This window comes from Ovis aries, chromosome 19 (assembly GCF_016772045.2).
Source record: "Ovis aries strain OAR_USU_Benz2616 breed Rambouillet chromosome 19, ARS-UI_Ramb_v3.0, whole genome shotgun sequence".
Taxonomy (NCBI): Eukaryota; Metazoa; Chordata; class Mammalia; order Artiodactyla; family Bovidae; genus Ovis; species Ovis aries.
The window spans coordinates 13,821,886-13,845,969 of record NC_056072.1 but is presented as its reverse complement, the minus strand read 5'-3'; the positions used below and the strand labels follow the sequence as shown (position 1 = coordinate 13,845,969).

The following is a 24,084-nucleotide window of genomic DNA, read 5'->3' as shown; positions in this document are numbered from 1 at the left end:
TGTGTGAAAAACTTAAAAAATTCCAAGCCAAAAAACAAAAACAAAAAAAAACAAACAACCATGCATAAAGTACTTTTAAAAATGACATATTGAACACCGTAAGTGAAACGTGATTATAGGCTAATACCCATAGCACACACAGAGAACTGAGGAGAAATCAGTAAACATAGCAGAGGAAGGGCAGGAACCACCACTGAAGGAAAAATAAACAGCGAAAAATATATGCAAAAGAGCTTAAATTCATTTTTTTCTGCTTATCAGATTGTTAAGAGCAAAAAGATTAATAATACTGATGATATGGATATATTTAAACTGCCACAAGGTTTTTGGACAGTAAGTTGGCACTATTCATTAAATATAAGTGTAAACACTCTTTCACATAAAAATACCACTTTATAACAGAAATGTATTCTGCAGAATATTCACAGAAGCATGCCAAAAGGTCTGCACAGTGAAGCATTCATAAAGCTGAAAATTAACCAAATGCTCACCAACAAGACAGTAAATAATGTATCCATTGGATAGAATGTATATTCATCTACTGAACAAATATTTAAGTACCTTTTATGTTACTAGCATTGCATAACGGTGAATAAGAGTCAGAGTCAAGGTCATAGTCTAGGAAAGCCTGCATTCTATTGGAGCATTAAGCAATAAAAACAGAACAATTTAAAGACTGAGAACTGCTGTGAAGAAAATAAACAAGATAAGAATAGAGTAACTAGTGAGTGGCTGGTGACTAGTTAAGAATGAGTGCTGAGAGGAAGCGACAGGAATACAGGAGGAGCTAGCCAGGTGAAGATGGGGCAGAACACTCCTGTGCAGAAAACCAGTGCAAAAAAAGTAAACAGCACTGAAAGGTACCCTGTGGAATCACAGGGCCAGATCGATGAAAGGTACACTGGGAAGCCAATGGAGTAACTAACACCTGTGATTCCAGATGTTTTTAAGTTCACTCTAGCGTCCGTATCGGAGAAGGCATTGGCGACCCACTCCAGTACTCTTGCCCGGAAAATCCCACGGACGGAGGAGCCTGGTAGGCTGCAGTCCATGGGGCCGCTAAGAGTAGGACACGACTTCACTTTCACTTTTCACTTTCATGTATTGGAGAAGGAAATGGCAACCCACTCCAGTGCTCTTGCCTGGAGAATCCCAGGGACGGTGGAGCCTGGTGGGCTGTGGTCTATGGGGTCGCACAGAGTTGGACACGACTGATGTGACTTAGCAGTAGCGCTGTCTATAGGGAAAAGAAAAGATCGTGAGGGGCAAAAGAAAAGCAGGGAGAAGAGTTAGGAGACTACCGTAAATCATCCAGGTGAGAGGGATAGAGGATTACTATGAAGCCATTAAAAAAACAGAAAAAATACAACATGTATCTAATACACAAACTATTTACATACTTTTTTTTTAGATAGACTTCTCACATACACTTGCAAAAGAAAATGTTTAGAAATAATATATTGGTATTAGAAATGATAATTTGTCCAAGAAAACAGCTATCATTTAGCACACTATGTTAGCCAAACACTAAGTATACGTTTCTAAACATAAAAACTAAGTGATCTATAAAATGGACTTTCTGCAAAAAAAAAAATGTGGAAACTACTCAGCCAATCATTAGCACCACAAAACACAAACTGTTTTTTAAAAAAGACATTATTGAGGTGGATAAACCTAGAACCTGTTATAGTGAAGTGAGTCATAAAGAGAAAGATAAATATCGTATTCTAACACACATATATGGAATCCAGAACAATGGTGCTGAAGAATTTATTTACAGGGCAGCAGTGGAGAAACAGACAGAGAATAGACTTATGGGCATGGGGAGAGGGGAGGAGAGAGTGAGATGTATGGAAGGAGTAACATGGAAACTTACACTACCATATGTAAGATAGACAGCTGACAGGAATTTGCTGTATGGCTCAGGAAATGCAAACAGGGGCTCTGTAGCAACCTAGAGGGGTGGGATGGGGGAGAGATGGGAGGTAGGTTCAAAACGAAGGGGATATATGTGTACCTATGGCTGATTCATGTTAAGGTCGATAGAAAACAAAATTCTGTAAAGCAATTGTCCTTCAATAAAAAAATTAATTTAATTTTTTAAAAAAGACTTTATCTTAGGAAAAATAAATGTTTTCTAAAACAAAGGAAATCAAACTTACAGCAATTTTTAAAATTATTTAGGCAAATGTCATTTTATTTTATCAATAAATTTCTATTTTTAGTAATTTAATCTAAGAGTTTTTCATTCAATTATTCTACTAAAGTGGAGATACTCCAAAAATCAACTTAATCACAAAATAATGTCAGATACCTGATTAAATTATTTTTATTACCTTTAAAAGTATCTTTTACAGCTTTAGTGTGTTTCCTTATAGTATCAGGTAAACACCTAACTCTGCCCTAGAAATATTTAATTAGGTAGCATAATTAAATGCCTAGCAACTTCAGTTCTGAGACAAGTGTCATCCCAGGAACTCTTCCCAGCAATCGCATAAAGTAGGTAACATCCCCCCAACCATCAGATGAAAAAAATGACTAGCAGCAGTTAATAAGAGTATAGCTAGTAAGCTGCTCAGTTAAAACTCAAATCCAGGGGCCTTCCCTAGCAGTCCAGTGGTTAAGAATCTGCCACACAAGGCAAGGGACATGGGTTCGATCCCTAGTTGGGGCACTAAGATCCCACATGCTGTGAAGCTACTAAGTCAGTGAGCCCATGAGTCTCAACTACTGAGCCTGAATTCTGGAGCCTGCACACTTCAACTAAGACCCAAGGAAGACCAATAAATAAATAAAACTATTAAGGAAAAAACAAACAAACCTCAAATTCAAGTCTGTTTAGCTCAGTCACATCCCTTTTCAATCAAATCATGTATCCCATCCCCACCCCCAAAGTTGTAACAGTTAGTAATTAACAATTACTGCTGCAGTTAAGAGCAAGGGTTAACAAATTTTAAATAAAAGTATCATAAGTAAGACTAAAGAACTACAATCTTTGCACAGTAACCACGGCATCACTACATACTCCATACTTTGACTCTGTGCCTAGAACAAATGCTGACAAGAAAAAAGCAGGATCATCAAACATGAGTATATTATACTAAGAAAATGGGAGATTTTACTTCAAGAAAATTTCCAGATGTTAATCTCTAAATTCAGGCTACCAGCAGAATTAATGGCAAGTACTCAATGGCTTCCATAAGCAATTTGATGCATTGCTTTATGATCCCATAACCTTCCTCTTCTCCAACTTGTTACAAGAGTTTCCCTTCCCCACCATACCAGCACACTGATCTTTAACAACAAATAAGAGTAAGTGAACTTCGAGAGGGCCTTCACCATGAGTTTCTCACGTTTCTAAAAGGCTTAGCACAGATCAAGCTCGCTCTTAATGGACTGAATGTTAAAAATAAGAAAAATGTTCTAAAAGTAGGCAGGGTAACAACTAAAATGTAAAATAGAGGCTCTAAGCCAACAACAATTATATATAATCTAAGAGACTTAATGCTTTTAGGAACATGAAGGATTCACTTGTGAAGAATCTTACCTAGAACAGAAGTCAGCAAACTTTCTGTTAAAGGCCAGACAGTGAATACATTAGAGTTCTGTAGGCCAGAAGCTCTCTGTAGCAACAATTAAACTCTGCTACTGCAGTAAGAAAGCAATCACAGACAATATGCACACTAACAAGCAAGGCTAGGTTCCAATACAACTTTATTCATGGAAAGTGCAAATTTGAATTTTGTAAATTTCATGTGTCATGAGATATTATCACCTGAGATATTACCTTTAGGCATTAAAAAGTGTAAAAATCATTCTTAGTTCGCAGGCCCTGAAAACCAGGTGAGGTGGCAGGCAATAACTGGCCAACCCCTGTTTATTACTTACTTTCACTGAGAACAAACCAAAGGGCAAGTGAGTTTACTTTCGAATTAAACCTAAATGTGAAGAACAGCAGCAGAAAGGGTTTCTAAGTGGGCTACTAAGAATAGTCACACACTTTTTTCCCAAAAGTATCTCCAAAAATAAGTGTTACTTTAAAAAATGAAACTGGACCAAATGATATGAAAGCCATATCAAGAGCATCTGTTTTGGAAAAACCATTGCAGGCCATTAAGTTCAGGTACATGCTAAAACAGAAATACAGTTCAACATATGCATGCATTTTTCTTCCCCCTGTAAAAAATGTTAGCCACTGTTATTGATTAATGATGGTCATTATTAATGTATCACTTAGACCCACATGTTTGGCCAGTGGTGACAGTGTCTGAAGAGGATGTGATGATAATACATAAATTATGTGTTACCTAGAATTATTTTTTAACTCTCTAGAAACAATTTCTAGTGCTATCAACACAGACAGAATGATTTATTTTTCATTTACTTTTCCCCCAATAGTGTGTATTTATTTCTCATTATAATAAATATCTTTATACAGAAGAATGTTAAGAATATTACTGTCTTAATAATTCCAACTTTCTCTCTATGTCATTTAGTTTAATTTTTCAACAGTTATGCACCTGGTACTTTCAGAAAATGTTCAATGAACATTTTTGGAAACATTAAGAGGTGGGGGTTAGGGAACCAATCTCCACATGATGGAAAATATGAATATTGCTATCTCTACACCTCAGAAACATAGGAACTGATAAATGACTCATCCAAGGATGAGACAGATTCAAACACTAGTCTTTCTTTTTAATTCCACATATTGTGATCTCTAATCTGACAGAAAGTTTTCCTCACATTTTATTCAAAAATCTGTAAAATCAAAATATAGGCACTATACTTACTGGTGGAAAAAAGTTTTTAAGTTGATGCATGTGATTCAAACCCATGTTCTTCGAAGTCAACTGTATTCTGTATATTCATACCAAATGTGTTTCCTAAAGCATTTTTAAACAATGTACCACAGAGATAGAAATGAATGTGGACATAATAACAAATTCTGTAAGAGCACACAGATCAAATAAATTCCTTATAGCGAACTGACCTTGATACAAATACTGTAACTTTTGTTTTTTATATATTGTTTGATATATTTTTGCTAATTCTTTTACCTTTTGACTCTTTTAATTAATTGCCTCATATATTGAATATTCACTGGACGGACTGATGCTGAAGCTGAAGCTCCAATACTTTGGCAAGAACCAAGCCATCAGAGAGGACCCTGATTCTGAGAAAGATTGAGGGCAAGAGGAGAAGGGGGCGACAGAGAATGAGATGGTGAGATGGCATCACTGACTTAATGGGCATGACTTTGAACAAACTCAGGGAGATAAGAGAAGGACAGGGAAGCCTTCACTATGAACTATGCTGCGGTTCATGAGGTCACAAAGAGTCAGGCACGACTTGGCGACTGAACGACATATACTGAATATGAAGCTGGATATTGTCCTTTTCTAACCCAGTTTGACAGTCTTTTTAAAAACATTTTATTTCATTTATAGCTATTACAAATTGTATGTTGGTCTTATTCCTCATCTTATTTTTGTCTGCAAATTCTAACATCTGGTTTATTTCAGCATTCTTTTTTCCTCTTGATCGTGGGTGATTTCTTTTTACTTAATTTTTCACATGTCTAGTAACTATTGATTGTATATTATATATCTGATATTGGATACTGGATATATTGTGGAAACTCTGGTTTCTGGAGTCTTCTTTTAAACACTCTTTAAGGCAGTTAAATCATCTTAATTTTATAGAGCTTGGTTTCACACATTATTAGAAGCAATCTACCTCAGATTTTACCCTTAGACTTAGGGTGAATTACCTTAATCCTGGGAAACATCTTTACTCCTCAAGTGTGACTGTTGTCTGGTTTCAAACGAAAAGCATGAAGTGTTTACCAAGACCCCCTAGTTTGGTAGGATTCAAACGCCAAACTCTTCTTCACAGTGAGGGTAGAAGCTGAAATCTCTGCTTATACACCTCAGTGTTCCATGTACTGCTTTAAAATGAGTTCCTTGGAATCGCCCCCGCTCCACACACACACAAGTTTACACACAGATTCTGAAGCTTCCCTCTGGGACTCCCTTCACTCTGAATCTACCTATCCTACCCTCAATTTCCAGCCATCCTGGCAACCCTGAGCTCCATCATCTGGTACTACATGAGTTCTCGATCTCACCAGAAACACTGGTCATAGTTCTCACTAGGGAAGCCTTAGAAATATGGATGTCACCAAGTGAACGTGTCCCTTCTTTCATGGGTCACATCTCCTCAAAATTCTGTCTTCTTTTGATCATTCTCTGGTACCTTCAAACAGCTATTTTTATATTTTCTCCCAAAGTTTCTAATTTTTTTTCTTCTAGTTTTATTGAGATATAACTGATACATACTGTGTAAGATACATAGTATGATTTCATTTACATACATCATGAAAGGATTATTACAGTATATTTAGCAAACATCCATCACCTCATATATAGATACAAAATTAATAGAAAAAAATTTCTTCTGGTGATGAGAACTTAGGATTTACTCTCTTAACAACTTCCACATGTAACATACAGCAGAGTTAATCATGTCATACATTACATCCCCAGCACTTATTTATAAATTTTGACGGCCTTCATCCAATTTCCCCCTTTAAAATTGTTTTTTTAACCAAAAAGATCTCCAATCTTGCTTGCAGAACCATTTAAACTGGTCCTCCCAAAGGTTCTAACCTGGAACTTTAAAGAAAACACAGACTACCTGACTCCACCCCCATGGTTTTCTATCAGCTGGGCTGGAGAGGACGCTGCACTGCACCACTTTTTATGCGCCATGTATGTTGCCAATGCAAAGGGCTACAGACAGAGACAAACTGATTCGACTCTATGCGTAACAGTAACCCAAGCTAAAAAACACAAACAAACAAACCTGACTCCACAGAGTAACCCTAGAACCAGTTCCTTGAGAACCATCTGTTCATTAAGACAGTACATATTCTGACTTAACCTTTAGCCAACTTTTGCCCCCCACCATGCACAGCAACAGCATGGCACTCTCCCAAGCAGAAGGACCTCCTGCTGCCTCCGACAGCCTTACCATAATATTAGGTCGCCTAACTATGAGGTTTTTGTACATTTAGAAAGAAGAGAATATTATATAAAAGAATAAGCTAAGAAGCATTTATTTTCAATATGTTACTCTGGCACCTCAATACAAAGAACGTCAAGGAACTCTAAACTGCTGTTCTATTGTGGGTCCAAAAACATACCAGTAAGTGACTCAAAACCTGGAGCTATGTACAAATGCCCAATTGGTATGTTATGTTCTTTGTCTTCTCAATTTGCCAAATTGTGACATTAAGAGATTTTCTGTCCCACAAGAAATCTTTTCCATAATTCTTTCATTTACTCAATAGTTCTAGCATACAGCAATACCAACAGCATAAATGCAATGAATGGAGAGATTTCATATATTCAACAGATTTGTTATGCAACTGCTATATGCCAAGAAGAGTAAGATTCTGAGGATACAGCGGTGATATAAAACAGACATGGTCCTTGCATTCTTGACAGACACAGGCAACAACTGACTAAACAATTACACGGAGTGTGTGGCTAAGCGACAAGTGGGAGAAGGCAGTGGAAACGGCATTAGGACAAGCGAAGGCCCTGCGTGAAGAGCAGCCACACGCTTCTGTGGCGGCCTTCAAGGGAGCCTGCAAGCTGAGACCTAAAGATGTGAAGGAGCCAGCACATAAGGAGCAGAGCAGGGACCTTCCAGAAATCAGAAACAACGTGCAGAATTCCAGAATCATTAGGACTGTCTTTTAAGACCACAGTAGTTTGATAGTAGTGGGAAAGAGTGATTACAATGAGATGAGGTTGAAAGTAGCCTGACCACGCAGAGGTTTCCAGCCCTTAAAAAAAAAAAAAAAAAGCATTTCTTATTCTAAATGCCACTGGAAATCCATGAAGGGTTATAAAGCAGGTGAATAACAAGGTCCTATTTGAGTTTTTCAAAACTGACCTTGGCTATAATGAAAAAAACTGAAAGGGTAAAATAAAGGTAAACCAGTAAAGCAATGTCCAGTGACAGATGGTGGCTTAGGCTAGGCTACCAGCACTGGGCACAAACAGTAGCTAGATTAGAGAAATACTTTGGAGACAGAAAAAAGAGGCTCTACTGATGGACTGACTGCAGTAGATGAGAGGAACTAAAGATGACTCCTAACAAACAGGATGAAAAGACAATCCTCAGAAAGGAAGAAAATATTTACAAAGCCAACTGACAAGGGTTTAATCTCCAAAATACACAAACAGGTCATGTAGCTCAATTAAAAAAAAAACAAAAACAGGGCTTCCTTGGTGGCTCAGTGGTAAAGAATCTGCCTGTAAATGCAAGAGACATGTGTCCAATCCCTAGCCCAGGAATATCTCATATGCCATGAAGCAACTAAGCCCATGTGTTACAACTATGCAGCCTGTTCTCAAGAGCCTGAGAGCCATGACTATGGAAGCCTCTGTGCCCTAGAGCCCGCGCTGAGCCAGCAAGAGAAACCGCAGCAACGAGAAGTCCACAGGCAGCAACAAACACCCAGCACAGGCAAAAATGAGCAAAAAGGCCTTTAAATTTTAAACTACATATATATATATATATAAAACCAATCAAAAAATGAGCAAAAGACCTCAATAGACATTTCTCCAAAGAAGACATACAGATGGCCAAGAGGTGAATGGAAAGATGCTTGACATCACTAATTATTAGAGAAGTGCAAATCAAAACTACAAGAAGGCATTCACCTCACACCAGTCAGAATGGCCATCATCAGAAAGTCTACCAACACTGAAGAGGGTGTGGCGAAAAGGGAACTGCGCTGCACCGTTGCTGGGAGTGTAAACTGACTCAGGCACTATGGAGAACAGTATGGTGGCTCCTTTAAAAGCTAAACGATGGGACCAACATGGCTCCAACAATCCCACTCCTGGGCATATACCCTGAAAAAAGACACATGTACCCCAATGTTCACTGCAGCATTATTTACACTAGTCAGGACATGCAAACAACCCAAATGGCCAATGACAGATTAATGGAGAAAGATGTGTTACATGTATACAGTGGGATATGACACAGCCACTGAAAGGAATGCAAGAGTCATTTGTAGAGATGGAGATGAACCTAGAGTCTGTCATACAGAGTGAAGTCAGAAAATCAATACTGTACATTAACACATAAATGTGTAATCTTCAAAAAAGGTACAGATGAACCTATTTCCAAGGCAGGAATAGAGCTGCAGACATAAGAGAACGGAAGTGTGAACACAGGGATGAAAGGGGAGAGTGAGACAAATTGGGAGGTTAGGACTGACATATATACAACACCATCTGTAAAACAGATGTTGCTGTTTAGTCGCTAAGCCGTGTCTCTTTGTGACCCCATGGACTGTAGCTCACCAGGCTCCTCTGTCCAAGGCATTTCCCAGGCAAAAATACTGGACTGGGTTGCTATTTTCTTCTCCAGGGAATCTTTCCAAACTGGGATTGAACTCACGTCTCCTACATTGGCAAGCAGATTCTTCCTATGTCACCAGGGAAGCCCGTAAAATAGCAAGCTAGTGGGACTCTGCTATAAAGCACAAGAAGCTTGGCCTGATGCTAGCTCTGTGATGACCTAGAAGGATGAGATGAGGGGTTTGAGGGAGTCGGGAGAGAGGGGATACACTCATACATATAGCTGATTCACTTCACTGTACAGGAGACACTAACACAACACTGTAAAGCAATTATATTCCAATAAAAAAGACACACGCACCCCACCATTCGCTGCAGCTCTGTTTACAACAGCCAAGACACGGAAACAACCAAAATGTCCACCGACAGATGAACGGATAAAGAAGTTGCGGTACATTTATACAGTAGAATATTACTCAGCCATAAAAATGAAAAAAGTTGGGAAATTTGTAGAGAAGAGGATGGACCTAGGAGTCTATCATACAGAGTGAAGCAAGTCAGGAAGAAAGAAACAAATGCTGTATTTTAACGCACACATATGGCACCTAGAAAAATGGTGCAGACGGACCTACCGCAGAGCAGGGACAGAGCCACAGACGCGGATAAGCAGCATGTGGACACAGGGGGTCGGGGGTGGGATGGAAAAAAATGACTCCTAGGCCTCTGCATCGAGCAATCAGGCTGTGATACTTCCTGAGCTTGGAGTATATGAGAAAAAATAGCCATTAGTCACATACCGCTATTTAAATTTTTATTAAAATTTAGCTCAGTCACATTACCACATTTCAAGTGCTCAAGAGTCACATGTAGCTGGTGGCTACCATATCAACCTCACAGATATAGAACATTTCCATTATCACAGAAAGTTCTACTGGACATTGCTATTCCAAAGGCAAGTTCAAAAACAAAAACGCACCAAATGCTAAAGTGACCCAGCAAGACTAAAGGTAAAAAGTATCCCTTTCATTGGTCAACATGGAGGTCCAATGATGAGTTCAGCAAAAGGAGGTTCACCGATAATAAAAGCCAAACACAAACTGAAATAGAGACGAAAAATGAAGACCATATCCATAGGATATGTCTTTCAGAGTGTGAAAGCGAGCAGAGAAATTAAAGGGGCATTAGCTGCAAAGAAACAAAAGTCATCCAATTCCAGAATATTCACCTACTCAACCAATACTTATTAGCATCTAGAACTTCCACACACTATTCTCAGTACCAGGCAAACAAATCAGAATAAGATCGTGAAAGGAGAAAAGCAGCAAGTAAACACAGGTTACTTCAGAATATGATTAAGTGCAACAAACCAAGTAAAAGAAGATGGTAAAGTGAAAATGGGTGAACAGGGAAGAACTCAGTCTAACGGGAGCCATAAATGACAGGAAGGAACCACCTCTGCAAAGATGGAATATACTTCTGTGCTATTGGGAAAGATCCAAAGTGAGCTGAAAAGATTTCAAAGTCATTCACTCAACACACATTCACTAATCAACTAGTGTACACTATGATTCTAGGCACTGGGAAGAAAGCAAAAAGTGAGGAAACAGACAATGATCCCTGTCTTTCTAGAGCTTATGTTCTAGGAGGTGAAAAAACAAGAGGAGAAAAAAATGGTAAAATATCTATTATGTTAGACAGTGTTGAAGGCTAAAGGAAAATGAGCAAGCAAGGAGACAGGAAGCCAGGGAAGAAGTGGGCTTGCGGAGCCTCGGCCTCCACTCTGGCTCCTCTGTGCCAGGCTACACCCTGACCGAAGCCACCGCCACTGTGTCACCAGCATGACTGCTGCAGTTATTTTCCTGGTTCCTCTCCTTTCTTAAATCCTTTCAGTTTTATTTCTTTGATGAGGGACAGGAGGAAAGAACTAGGTGATAAAGAGAATAGTCTAAACACACAGGAGAGTGTGCTTTTACAGAATGAGACCATAAGCCCATGGAGGTTTTTGAACAGAAAAATTCTATGATCATTGCTTTAAAAGGATTATTCTGGTCACTGTGTTGAGACTGCATTTAAAGGGAACAAATGTAAGCAGGAAGACCAGCTAGAAGACCTCTGCAGTAACCCTAGGATGGCATGGCTATGAAACGGCATAGTAAGAAATGACTGAATTTTGCATCTATATCAGAAGGAGAACAGACAATTTTCAGACAGGGTACGGTGACAGAAAGACAGTCAAGAACAGCAAGGTTTTTGGTGTAACTAAAAAGACAGGTGCATTTAGGACATACTAAGACAAGCAGCTTTAGGAGAAATTGGGAGCTCAGTTTTAGATATATTACATTTGAGATGCTTCTTAAGACATCCAAAATGTTGGGGGAAACGTTGGCTATCATGACTCAGGCTAAGGATATAAATCTGGAAGCCATCAGCAAACAGGTTAAATACTATGTTTAAAGCTATAAGACTCGAGTGTATTTCAACAATGAAAAAGGAGAGTTCCAAGTGCTCAAGATTCAGCCATTCCATGAGGACATAACAGAAAAAGCAAAGAAGAGTAAGGAGGAACCACCGGTAAAGCAGGGAGAAAACCTGCTAGCAGATGTGGTGGCCTAGAAGCCAAGCGAATCATGTCTCAAGCAACTGTGCCAAGCGCTACTGAGAGGTTAAGTGAGAGGAGGATTAGAGGTTTATAATGTGGTGGTCATCGGCAGAAGCTGAAAAGGGGTGAGAGTGTATCCAAGCAATTGTTTCAAGGTGTCTTATTCAAAAGAGAAGCAGACTGGGTGCATGAAAAGGGGAAACAAGAAGAAAAGATTTTTTAAAATGGGGACAAAGATCATGCAAACTCACAGAAGGAAAAATCAAGGATGCAAGAGAAGGTAGAAAGACAGAGTTATATTCTTGAGAGCAAGAGGGCATGGAAGCGGGTTGGCCTTATCTCTGAGCACTACAGTTTGTCATAATGACACAGAAGGTGAGTGGCACAGTCACAGATGTGAGAGCACACAGGCACTCTTCCAATGATTCGACATGCTGTGTGAAACAGAAAGCAAGGGAGACATACAGGGGAGGAAGTATCGCGAGGTTTAAGAGGGAAAAGACATGGTCATAAAGAAAGATGAACTAAGAGGCCAAGGACCACTGGGCATGAAGTCAGGGGGGACAAGGTTGTTGAGAGTTGAGCAGAAGTGAGGGTGAGGGATACTGAAAAGCTTTGACAGAGTGAAGTTATCGTGTCACTGAAGAGCTACTGGAATTGGGGTGGCTGAATCAGACAGAAAAATAAGGTTACTGGAGGAGAGGAAATCAAGGAACTAAGAGATGAGAATACTGGAGGCATCCTCTATATCAATGTTACTCAAAGTACCAGACCACAACACCCTATGGAGCGTGTGCCAGATTATACAAGCCAACATACTGCTTCTTTCATCAAAAAAATTTCAGTACCAAAAAAAAAAAAAGTCAGTTGAACTAAACACTGAACTTAGTGACATAGTTGAGTTACTTTCTGGCACAAACTACTTACTGCAACTCATACTGTGACAGTTCTCAGAGCATGGGACATTTTGAGTAGCACTTGTCTACACAAATATTGGTATCACCAAGAATTATAACAGAAGTAAAGATGACAGTGAGCCAGGAGACAAGTATTCAAGGAAGTAGGGGAATGAACCAGGAAAGCTGGTAATGGACTAAGATAATGAGGGCAGTTCAGTTCATTTCAGTCGCTCAGTCATGTCCAGCTCTCTGCGACCCCATGAATTGCAGCACGCCAGGCCTCCCTGTTCATCACCATCTCCCAGAGTTCACTCAAACTCACATCCATTCTTTATGTTAGATTTAACCAAATGGATTGCTAATGTGTGACCATTTCCTCACCTCTAAAAATGACAGTATTGTATTGTTCAACCTAATATTCTGGATAATTTTTGAGAACAAATATTTTATGCCAGTCCATAATTTATTTTCAAATTTCCTTTATAGCTTCTTTTGAGTAAGATGTATTAAATATGATGTAATCAAATTTATTAATACTGTTGTGTAAGATTTTGTAGTTCATGGGTTTTGTTGTAAGAGAGTTTTGCCTACATTTTCCCTACTGATCAGTAATAATGCAACTCTGTTTTCATATAGCATACTAGGATAATGTTTCTTAGCTTTTGTTCTTCCAGATATACTGGGTTGGCCAAAATATTTGTTCCAGTTTTTCTGTCACATCTTACAGAAAAACCTGAATGAACTTTTTGGTCAACCCAGTATTTTAAAATTAGCTTGTAAAGTCGGGTGGTAATAATTTGATGGCATGAGAGTCAAAGCTGAAAGTTTTGGAAAAGAATGGTCAAGAAGCAACAACGAGGAACAAAGAGGACACTTCCTCCACCTTCTGGTTCACCAATAAAAGGTGCACAGGAACAGGAAATATTTACCACTTGAGAGAGCTGCAAGGTCAGTAGCATTATGGGGAGAGGCTAGGTTATAGCTGGAGCAAGAAAAAGTAAACACTCCCAGAAAAGACTGACAATAAAAAGGATGTGCTAAAGACTATGAGTTCTAGAGGGGCAGTGAACGGATTTCAAGAGATGATGAAATGTGGGAAATGGAGAGCCAAATCAGCAATGGGATCCACATCTGGGAAGATAAGAGTAGTACACACAACAGCGGCATGACTAAAGGAACTAAGTCCTACAGAAGTCATGTGCCAGGACTGGCCTCTGACTAGAACATAATGCTTCACTATGAAGATGGGCCCTCCATGCAGACGGGTAACAGAAGGTGAAGGAACTCCTGCTTAGTTTCTCATGGGGGAACAGGGGTGAGTTTGAGGAGCAAAGAAAAGGTTAAACAGCCTTCCTGTCTTCGCACTTTGAAGAGAAATGTAATATGATCTGGTGTATAATGGCAATAAGGAGAAGCCTAAGGCCCTTCAGCATACAGTCAGGACATTCTTCAAGCATGATTCAAGAATGTTAAGTATTCTTACAAAAGAAAATATCTAATTTCAGTATTTTAATTATCATTACTCTGCCTTATGAATGACTCCCAGATTTCTCATCTCTTAATCTAGCCTCTTTTCATTCTATGGGGAATAGACTGGCTGGCACTCTGATTTAGGACCTATGAAAAAATGACAGCAGAATTAAGGCAGAAAATAGTGACCTAGAGGACAACTATCATATATAACATGAATTCTACCTTGTAAATGGATCACTGAGGACATTTATAACTAAAAGTCAGAACAATATACACCTCATTTCATATCATGTGGCTTTTCCAACCAAACGAACTTTAAATGAAACAACTTTAAAATAAAGTGAAGTACCAGAAAGACTAAATTTATGAATGAATCTAGAGAATGGTACATCGGCTTACTATGTTCCCTATGTAACATTTATTGTCTACTTTCCCTTGTGGCTCAGCTGGTAAAGAATCCACCTGCAATGTGGGAAATCTGGGTTCAATTCCTGGGTTGGGAAGATCCCCTGGAGAAGGGAAAGGCTACCCACCCAGTATTCTGGCCTGGAGAATTCCATGGACTGCATAGTCCATGGGGTCGCAAAAGAGTAGGACAGGACTGAGCGACTTCCACTTTGTATCTAAATGAACTGTTGAATATAAAGTAATGTTTGACATTGCTACATTCTTTCAGTGGCTCAGGAAAGATTCTAAGTGTCTACCTCAGTACTTCTACACAAGAGAAAGGACACCACTTAGAAACATCCAGAGTTAACTGGATTGAGAAATATTCCCAAGAAACCCATGTTCCTCCTGTATACATGTGTCATTCATCTAATACACAGATAACTCCAAAGACATACTCACTCTCTACACCCTTATCTGCAAACCACTGAGTTATACTTCAGGGTTGAGTGGAGGCTTTTACAAAAGCCACCCCTCCATGAAGCAAATTAGAATCATTAAGATCATCTTCAAACTGCATTTAAGAAAGTTTGCAGTAAATCTAACTTCCCACATTTCTATACAGATAATGTACAATAAAATATGTATAAACACATAAAAGTATTTCAGTCATCATAAACCTGTTCAGAGAAACTTAGCAGCCACCCTGTAGCACGTGCACCTCTTTTACTTCCAAGTCAGATCAGCTGCCGGCATGAAAGAACATTTACTACAGCTATCACCTATGTGCCATGTGGACTGATGAACTTCAAATTAAACAGGTTAAAAATATCTCCCCAACCCCCAGACTTTTTAACTAACACACCTGTTAAATCAGTTAAAAGGAAAATCAGTCCAGCAACATAAGAGTTATGAAATTACAAGCAAAACAATGGGAATATTAATGAAGAAATAGATGGAAGTAAATAGGGGAGCAGATTGGCATTGCTATGAAGCAGCCTCACCTTAACAGCATCCATCCATATATCACGCTTTACAAACTATCTGGGGGTTTGGGGGCTTTTCAACAAGTTCAAAAGAAATCAGAGGCCGGAATTTTCTGGACTGCTACAAGAGAAACTTTACAGTGGGGATTATGGTACAGGCCAAGGGGTGAGCACCTTGGGACGAACGTGTTCTGAAAAGCCCACCGCTCAGTTTGGTTTGCATTCTATACCATATCATATAAACACAATTGCAGTCAGCAGCACTATTTTCAGATGATACTTTTTAAAACCAATGTTGGCTTATGGTTTGTATTTTCAGTACAGATATAGTAGGCCACTTAAACATGTAATCTAAAGACTAAATATACAACTTTTCAAACTCTGCAAATGAAGAAACTTGCCCTAGCAGCAAAAGACTTTACCAACATCTATTTGACTGCCTGCCTAAATTTATTCTGACCAGGGGATGGAATGGATTGGGAGATTGGGACTGCACTGCTGCTGCTGCTAAGTCGCTTCAGTCGTGTCCAACTCTGTGCAACCCCATAGACAGCAGCCCACCAGGCTCCTCCATCCATGGGATTCTCCAAGCAAGAGTACTGGAGTGGGGTGCCACTGCCTTCTCCTACTATGTATAAAATAGATCCTACTACTATGTATAGAAGGGTAACCAATGAGAACAGACTACACAGCACAGGGAGCTCCTAATGCTCTGTGGTGGCCTAAATGGGAAGGAAATCCAAAACCAGAGGGGCCATACGTGAACGTGTGGCTTACTGACTCCACGGTACAACAGACACTAACACAACATTGTACGGCAACTATACTCGTAAGAAATTTTAAAATATATTCTGACCAAATAGGAGTAAGCCATTACTTTAAAAAAAAACCAAACCAACACTCAGTTAATTGTTCATTATCTAAACTTTGCTTTTCAGTTTTAAATCTAGTCTGATAAATAGATTATCACAGAAATACAGACTTTAGCTGAAAACCAGGATGTGACTTAAAGACATCAATAAAACTTCAGGCTGATATGATTGTGTATGCACAGCCAGAATTTGTCCAGCATTTTAAGCACCTTCAATGTTAAGTTTTAAGACCTCTTTTAAGAAAACTTTAAAAACTATACTTAAGATGATCAAGTGATGAACAAGTTTGTTCTTTCTCCTCTTTTTCCTTGATCCAATCCATCTTAATTCTTAAGCTTTTTAAGTGCAGGTTTCCCAGAGTTAATGATATGAACCTGCTTTAAGTTCCTAATCTGTTTATATAGTCATTGATACAAGGCATTCCTAAAATACCAAATATGAACCTAATGGTTTCTCAAATCTTATTTACTAAGTTATGAAAGTAAAAATGTTACTCAGTTGTGTCGATATGTATATAGAGAGACATAGATACAGAACTGTACTACCTTCAGTCACTTAATAGAATCATCATTTAAAAAAAAAAAAAAAAAACACTGTACTCCAAATGGTTTACTGCAGATGCCACAAACTGGCAGATCCTGCCAATAGGTGTATTTAATTTGTGTTAAAATGTCTTAAAACATGAATTTCACCTACCAACATGAGCAAATCATGTGTGTGCTACGTTGCTTCAGTAGTGTCCGACTCTTTGTGAGCCTATGGACTTTAGCCAACCAGGCTCCTCTGTCCATGGGATTCTTCAGGCAGGAATAATGGAGTGGGTCGCCATTTTTTCCTCCAGGGGACCTTCCCAACTCAGGGATCAAACCCACAGCTTGTGCAGCTCCTGCACCGCAGGCAGACTCTTCACCGCCGAGCCACCAAGCCCCACTGGTGCAAATCATGAGACGCACATTAATCCAGGTTCCCTGCTTCTCTTAGAAGACAGGAGAAATTCAGATGCTGTGGAAGCCTGAACTGCTTTCCACAGTGGCTGCAGCTGGAGACTGGCTTATATGGGACATATGTTCTCTCAATTCGTTGTAGTTCACAGGGGCCCCGTGAGCCCATACCTGCTTGGAGATACTGAGTAGCTACTCCCACTGGGATGCAAGATCAATCCTATGTGGTTTCTGACAGAGATCTTAGTCACCTATATTGTTTGTCAAATTGTTGCATGAAGACAAGTGGCCAATTTCAAGAGATAAATTAGATCCCTAATAGGCAGAATTTTTTTTTTTAAAGATATACACAGTTTTCAAGAGAACTTTCAAATCTACTCTCTTCTCATAAAAATCTTTGAAACTGGAACACAAGCTATTTGACCTTGAGGCAGTAAATTATGAAAGTAATAGTTACGGACTTGGACATTACTTATTCCATACATGATCCTTTATGAAGGATAACAACCCATTCTGAGATATAAATCAACTGAGGTATTCTTGCCTTATGTTTTTAAAAAGTGAAGTGAAGTCACTCAGTCGTGTCCGACTCTTTGTGACCCCGTGGACTGTAGCCTACCAAGCTCCTCTGTCCATGGGATTCTCCAGGCAAGAATACTGGAGTGGGTTGCCATTTCCTTCTCCAGGGGATCTTCCCGACGCAGAGATTGAACCCGGGTTTCCAGCATTAGAGGCAGACGCTTTAACCTCTGAGCCACCAGGGAAGCAATAATACATTTCTTAAATAGTCGAAAATCATTATCAATGTTTCCACAAAATTATACTAAATTTCAGAGCAAAATGGAGCAGTAAGTGATACAGTCATTTTCCCTCCCTACTCAATCAATTAACTTTTAAACTTCATTTCAACCACCTATTTATAGAAAACATACAAAGGTAAAAACATTTGTTCTAAGCTGAGCATTTTCCATAAAAATGACCATTTGACTTCTAAAAGCTATTTTTAAATGGGTTTTATTCCAGTTATTAATTAGAATCTGATTTGAAATCAGCATTTGCATAAAATAATGCTACTATAGAAACAGCAAGAACTGTAACATAGGAGTGCGGAGAAAGAGCTTTTATTGAAGAATTTAAAGGTCAAAATATGGGAATAGTGCATCAAAGCACTATACAAATGTATACTCTACACAAATGCCTGTAGTCACTAGGCATTATACTCTGGAGTTCACATAAGTTGACTCAACCAGCTTTGTTGATAAGTAGTTCTTAACAGACATAATAGTCCTTGAAAATATAACCAAGTTGAAGACTTACTTCAGTTTTATTGTATAAGAAATTTTAGACAAATTGATAATTCACTTTTTTGTTAACTTTATCTGAGAATCTTCATTTCTAGAACTCATTAATATGGCTTAATTTTAGGATCTAGGTTTAAGTGCGGTCGCTCAGTCGTGTCTGACTCTTTTTGACCCTATGGGTTGTAGCGCGCTAGGCTCCTCTGTCCATGGGATTCTCCAGGCGAGAGCACTGGAGTGGATAACCATTCTCTTCTACAGGGTATCTTTCCAACCCAAGGACTGAACCTGGGCCTCCTGCATCGCAGGTGGGTTCTTTACCATCTGGGCCATCAGGGAAGCCCAGATACCAGGATGTTTAGACTAAGATTTTGGTTTATAATTATATTTAAGCAGAACTTCCTACAAAAAGTGACAGAATTTAACTCCTGATTTAACTTTGACCTTTCTCCTGCAAATAATGGCTGAGATGACATGTTCTAAAGCCAATCTTTTAACTAGCAATAATAATATGGACACCCTATTCTAGAATTCAAAAGTTTTCTTGACGCTTTCTCATCGAAACTATCATAAATATATTTCACACAAATTTTATGGGGGAAAAAATCACCAGCATTAGATTATATCCACTGGAGGGCACTCAATGTGACCAAAGCATGCAATGAAAACATGCCCTGATGCTGTCACTCAGCTGCATCAGGTTTGAGGAGACTTTGAGGCTGGAAAATAGTATCTTTTAAAAGAAAAGATGCTCACAAATAGCAAGATAGTTAATCTCTAAAAAGGGTTCCTAACATGACGATTCTTTTATAAGAGCTTCTTTTTCCCTAGGGAGCAGATTTAAATACATGCTTCAGGGATACAGGGTTCAAGCCTCAACAGAAGTATCTAGATTTCAAACCTGGTCAAGCTCAGACTTGCATACAACACAAAAGCAGCATTCTTAAGTAAACAGAGGAAATAAAGAACTTTCTCCAGAGTTTAAGTGATCAAGAACTACACAAGGTAACTCCTACTCATTTTCAAGCAATACAAATCACATATTTTCCTTTCCTGGAACTTACAAAGTATATCTTTATTTTAGCCCATTAGCCTAGTTATCTATCAAGACACAATTAGAACAGTATTACATAAACAATAATCTGTTAAAAGAATGAAGACTGATTTTGCAACTCAGTTTTCTCTCAGTGAGGGTCCAAGAGGCAAAAGATACAAGCTCTGGAGTAACCAGAAGTAGCTACTAGTCTGTTTTACTACTTACTTTTAAGATATAAAAATGCTTTTACTCAAACTGTTTCAACAAAAGATACTCTATTCCCAACAAAAAGAGAGCTACAAGAATACAAAATACAACTAAGTCAATACAACTAGTGTTTTCACAACCAAAGTCACAAGTCAACATGCAGCACGAAAGAGCTGTTATACTTTTTATTACAAGTTTGTCCTGCTCTAAAAGTATTCATCCTTTCTGCCCTGGGCTGGCAATCAAGCATGCTTCCAACCAAGCTCAAAGTACATACTTAAAATTTACCACCTACTCCTCTGCAGTTATTATCAGCAACTAGTAAACCATAAAAGAGAAACAAAATCTCATTATAACTGGATGCTGTATTGTTTCATTTCAGTAACACAAAAGTTTCATTTGGCTAAAGATACTACAAACAACCTATCTCTGGGATTTTAATTTCACTGCTAAAGTATAAAAGAGTGAGATTCAAATTTTTGAATTCTCCACGTCCCTAGTTTCAACAATACTTATGCTCTTCCTTCCACTCCTTCCAACAATGAAACAGGCTGTGTGCATATAGCTTTCCCAAGAACCAAATCTCAAAACACTCTTAGAGAAATCAGCCTACTTCAAGTTTTCTCTTCCTATTTGGGGAGTGGAGGAGGGAAGTGTGTATGAAAAGAAAAATATACAACTTCATTTATATGGATAATTTTATTCCATTTATCATTAGCAACAGTAAGAAGCTCAATCTGATTTCAGTTTTAATATTGGAATCTACATAATCATCTACACGATTATCTTGGTAAAGGATATGTTTCGAAAGAAAAATGCTGGACACTGACACTTGAACACTACTAAATGTTTTACTTTTTTTAAGTCACCTTTTAAAATTTGGTTTTTCTTGAAAGCAATTTTAAATGGCTGCTCTAGCTTCTGGGAAAATCTCAAGCCTAGAACTCCTCAAGGACTCTAAGTTACATGCTATACTAAACTTTGTAGCACAGTTTTTTAATTTCCCCCTCAAGGACTTCAGACTTGAATAGCCTCAGCATTCCTTTAATCCTATAGAATAGGCTCCTGGAAGTTTTTCAAGTTACTGTTGCAATCACTTTAGGGCCTTGTACATGGCCTTCAGAACAAAGACTAGGTCAAAGTAATGAATACTGGACGCAAATTAATCAAATTTCGTGAAAAGATATTCGCAAACATTAATGGCACCTTTTTTTAAACTCAAGAGGTTCGTGCGCTTGAATGTAAAAATAAAATAAATGTAGCAGCCGCCTTAGTTCAGACCGAAAAAAATGCCTCCCAAACAAGTTTGTCACTAATCTAAGCAGATATTAAACAGAAACATTAACAAACAAAAGAGTCAAGCTATGTCCAGTATCTCTTAAGGAAACACGTTAACAGGAAGATAGCCGAAGGTACTGAATGTACACCAAGAGACAGAATGAAACGGCTTCCCAAGTTCCAGACAAAATACTTACAACTTAGCCATCTGAAAAACAGCAGCCCAGACTTTATCAAAGGCGAGCCGTCTCTTCAAGCTGCTGTCTAGTCTAAGCCACCACTATTCACGACACAAAGCTCTCGTTTCACTAAAACCACTCCTCGATTTCCTTTTGCCGACCTCTGCATACCAGCAGACCAGTCTCCCTTCATTCACCACTCACAAACCCGGAGTGGGGGTGGGGGGAGACCACAGATGTCTGGAAGATACAAAGTAGGAGACAATGCTCCCTCCACCACCGAAAAGAAAACGAAGCAAACAACTACACCCGACTGGCAAAGCTTTCAAGTTTAGTAGACTCAGAAGGAGGCTGTGAAAAGCGAACTTTGAAAGTCTCAGTTCCAAGTCCTCTCTCCAGACAAAACACGGAACGAAGTTGCAAAGCTTGAATTTCCTGCGGGCCATTTCGTAGCGAGGGGAAAATTCACCCCGCTGGAAAGCGCTCTCAAAATCAAGTTTAGTTGCCGTGAAACTATTTGAATAAAGAATCTCCAGGAACACACAATTCTCGAAGCAGTCGCAATCTGAGTCCTGTGGGTCACTTGCTAAGAGACAGTAAGCCAGACGCCCTCGCCCTTATTTTTCCCAGGACCTCCCTAGCACGCCCGCTTTCACTCACCTGCACCGTACAAAAAAATGTAGGTGCAAGATAGGGATTTTTATCTGTGCAAATCCTCCTGGCGCATCACACCGTCTGCACTAACAGTTTGGATCCTCTAAGGTTTAAAGTTGCTCCGATTTAAACGAGCGTACTCACACCGGCAGGCCATTAAAAATCACTAACCTCTTATTAACCCTCGAAAAAATTCGTCCTTAAGCACGAAAGATAGGACCTCACGTGGCGTCCCAGGCCCAGCGCCCGCACCCCAACTCCCCGCGGAGGCCGGGAAGGCGGAGTCCCCCGTCCCCACCCCGCCCCCCACCCCGGCCCCGGCGCATCCCGAGGCGCAGGGTCCCTCCCCCAAACTCAGCCGCGGCCTGAGCCCGGGACGGAAACCACAGCCCCCTCCACCCACCCGCCCACCCCGCTGGCCACCCGACCTCCCGGACGCGCCCTCGCGGCGCCCCCTCCCCGAAAGCGGCACCCCCGGGGCTCCCGAAGGAGCCGCGCGACCGGAACCGGGCCCGGCCGCCGCCCTCAGCCCCCCGGGCGCGGTCCGCCTCTGCCGCCTCCCCGGCGCCCCCAGCCCACACGCCCCTCCCCGCTCCCCACCCCGGGGCCTCGGGCTGCGCCGGGTCCGGCTCCCAGCCGCCGCCGGGACCGCGCGCCCGCGACGAAGTTTGGCTCCGAAGCGGGAAGGGGAGCAGCCCCAGACGGGTAAGGAAAGGAGCGCCCAAGCACCTCAGGGGAACAGGCTCCTCCCGCAGCGGGAGTCCGACCGTCCTCGGCCTGCGTTGGCGGCTCGACGGGGACCGGAGCTGCTCCTCGGACCTTGCTCCGTCTCCGCCTCCCCTCTCTCTTCGCTCCCGGGGCCGGGCTAGCGCGGCTGCCACAGACCGAGAGGCTTAAAATGGCGCCGCACAAGGAGCTCTTATAAGTCGCGCAGGATTCACTGTATCCTGCCGCCAGCGGCGCAGCGCGGAGCGTTCCGCCGCGCGGGGACAAGGGGCGGGGCGCGGGCGGGCGGCGGAAAGTAGTCCCCGCGCCGCGGAGCCGCCCGCCGCCGCCGCCGCCGCCGCCGCGGTCCGCCAGCCCGGGGCAGGGGCGGGGCGCCCGCGCGCTCTGCGGGCGCTCTCCCAGGTTGAGGCCGGCGCTGCCCCGCCGCGCGGGACTGGAGGGCGGCCCGCCAGGGCGCGGTAGTCCGAGTCAGGGAGGCGCGGGTCTCCGCGAGCCGGGGTGGGCTGGAGGGAGGGCGACACCGGTATTCTCCACTGTCCCGAGCCCGACGCCCCGGCCTCGCGCATGCCCCGGGCCATGAGAACAGATGCGAGGCTGGCTGCGCGCTGCCGGCTACCGGCGGGAGGCGGCATCGGGACCCCGGCCCTGCGGGGCAGGCGGCACACGTCCCTGGGGGGTGAAAGTTCAGGGCCGAGGTGGCGGCGGCAATGCCGGAGCTGAGGTCTGGGCCCACCCGCTCTGGACTCTGCCGGACGCCGCCGCCGCCCTGCTCCCGGTCAGGGGACCCCGGCGCGTTCGTGCTTCCGCTGCCGTTGCAGTCTGGGCCCCAAGCTCTCTGCAGGACTTGGCTCGCAGCCAAGCCGCACATCACCTCAGAGCCCCCCACGGTCCAGGTCGTGGATCTCGCATCCCTACCGGCTGTTCATCTTGAATCTGGGAATGAAGCACCCGGCCGAGCCGCCGGCTTTCCCCGCTCGTGAAGGCTGCGAACTCTCGTTAGGATAGGCGCCTAGCCCGCAATTCAACAAGTCCTTAGGAGTCCCTAACTGAACAAATGACTGATAGACATGGACTAGCTCCACAGCCCTGCCAATTAGGTTAATTCTTACAGTTTCCATTTTTAACTGGTTCCACTTTGCTACTAAGTATCAGTATATTGGGGG

The 24,084-nt window shown here is 41.3% G+C and overlaps 1 protein-coding gene across 13 annotated transcripts in view; it reads right to left on the bottom strand.

Annotated features, from left to right (window-relative positions):
• The window catches only part of CTNNB1 (catenin beta 1), a 48,565-nt gene extending 25,475 nt beyond the window's left edge, over positions 1-23,090 (bottom strand). For 4 of the 13 annotated variants that reach the window (XM_060402021.1, XM_042235713.1, XM_060402017.1 and 1 more), the window contains exons 1-2: positions 22,925-23,090; positions 5,061-5,176 (exon numbers count right to left, since the gene is read on the bottom strand). The gene's annotated coding sequence lies outside the window, so the exon portion shown is untranslated. 13 annotated transcript variants of the gene reach the window in all.
• Positions 23,091-24,084: the final 994 nt, after the last annotated feature.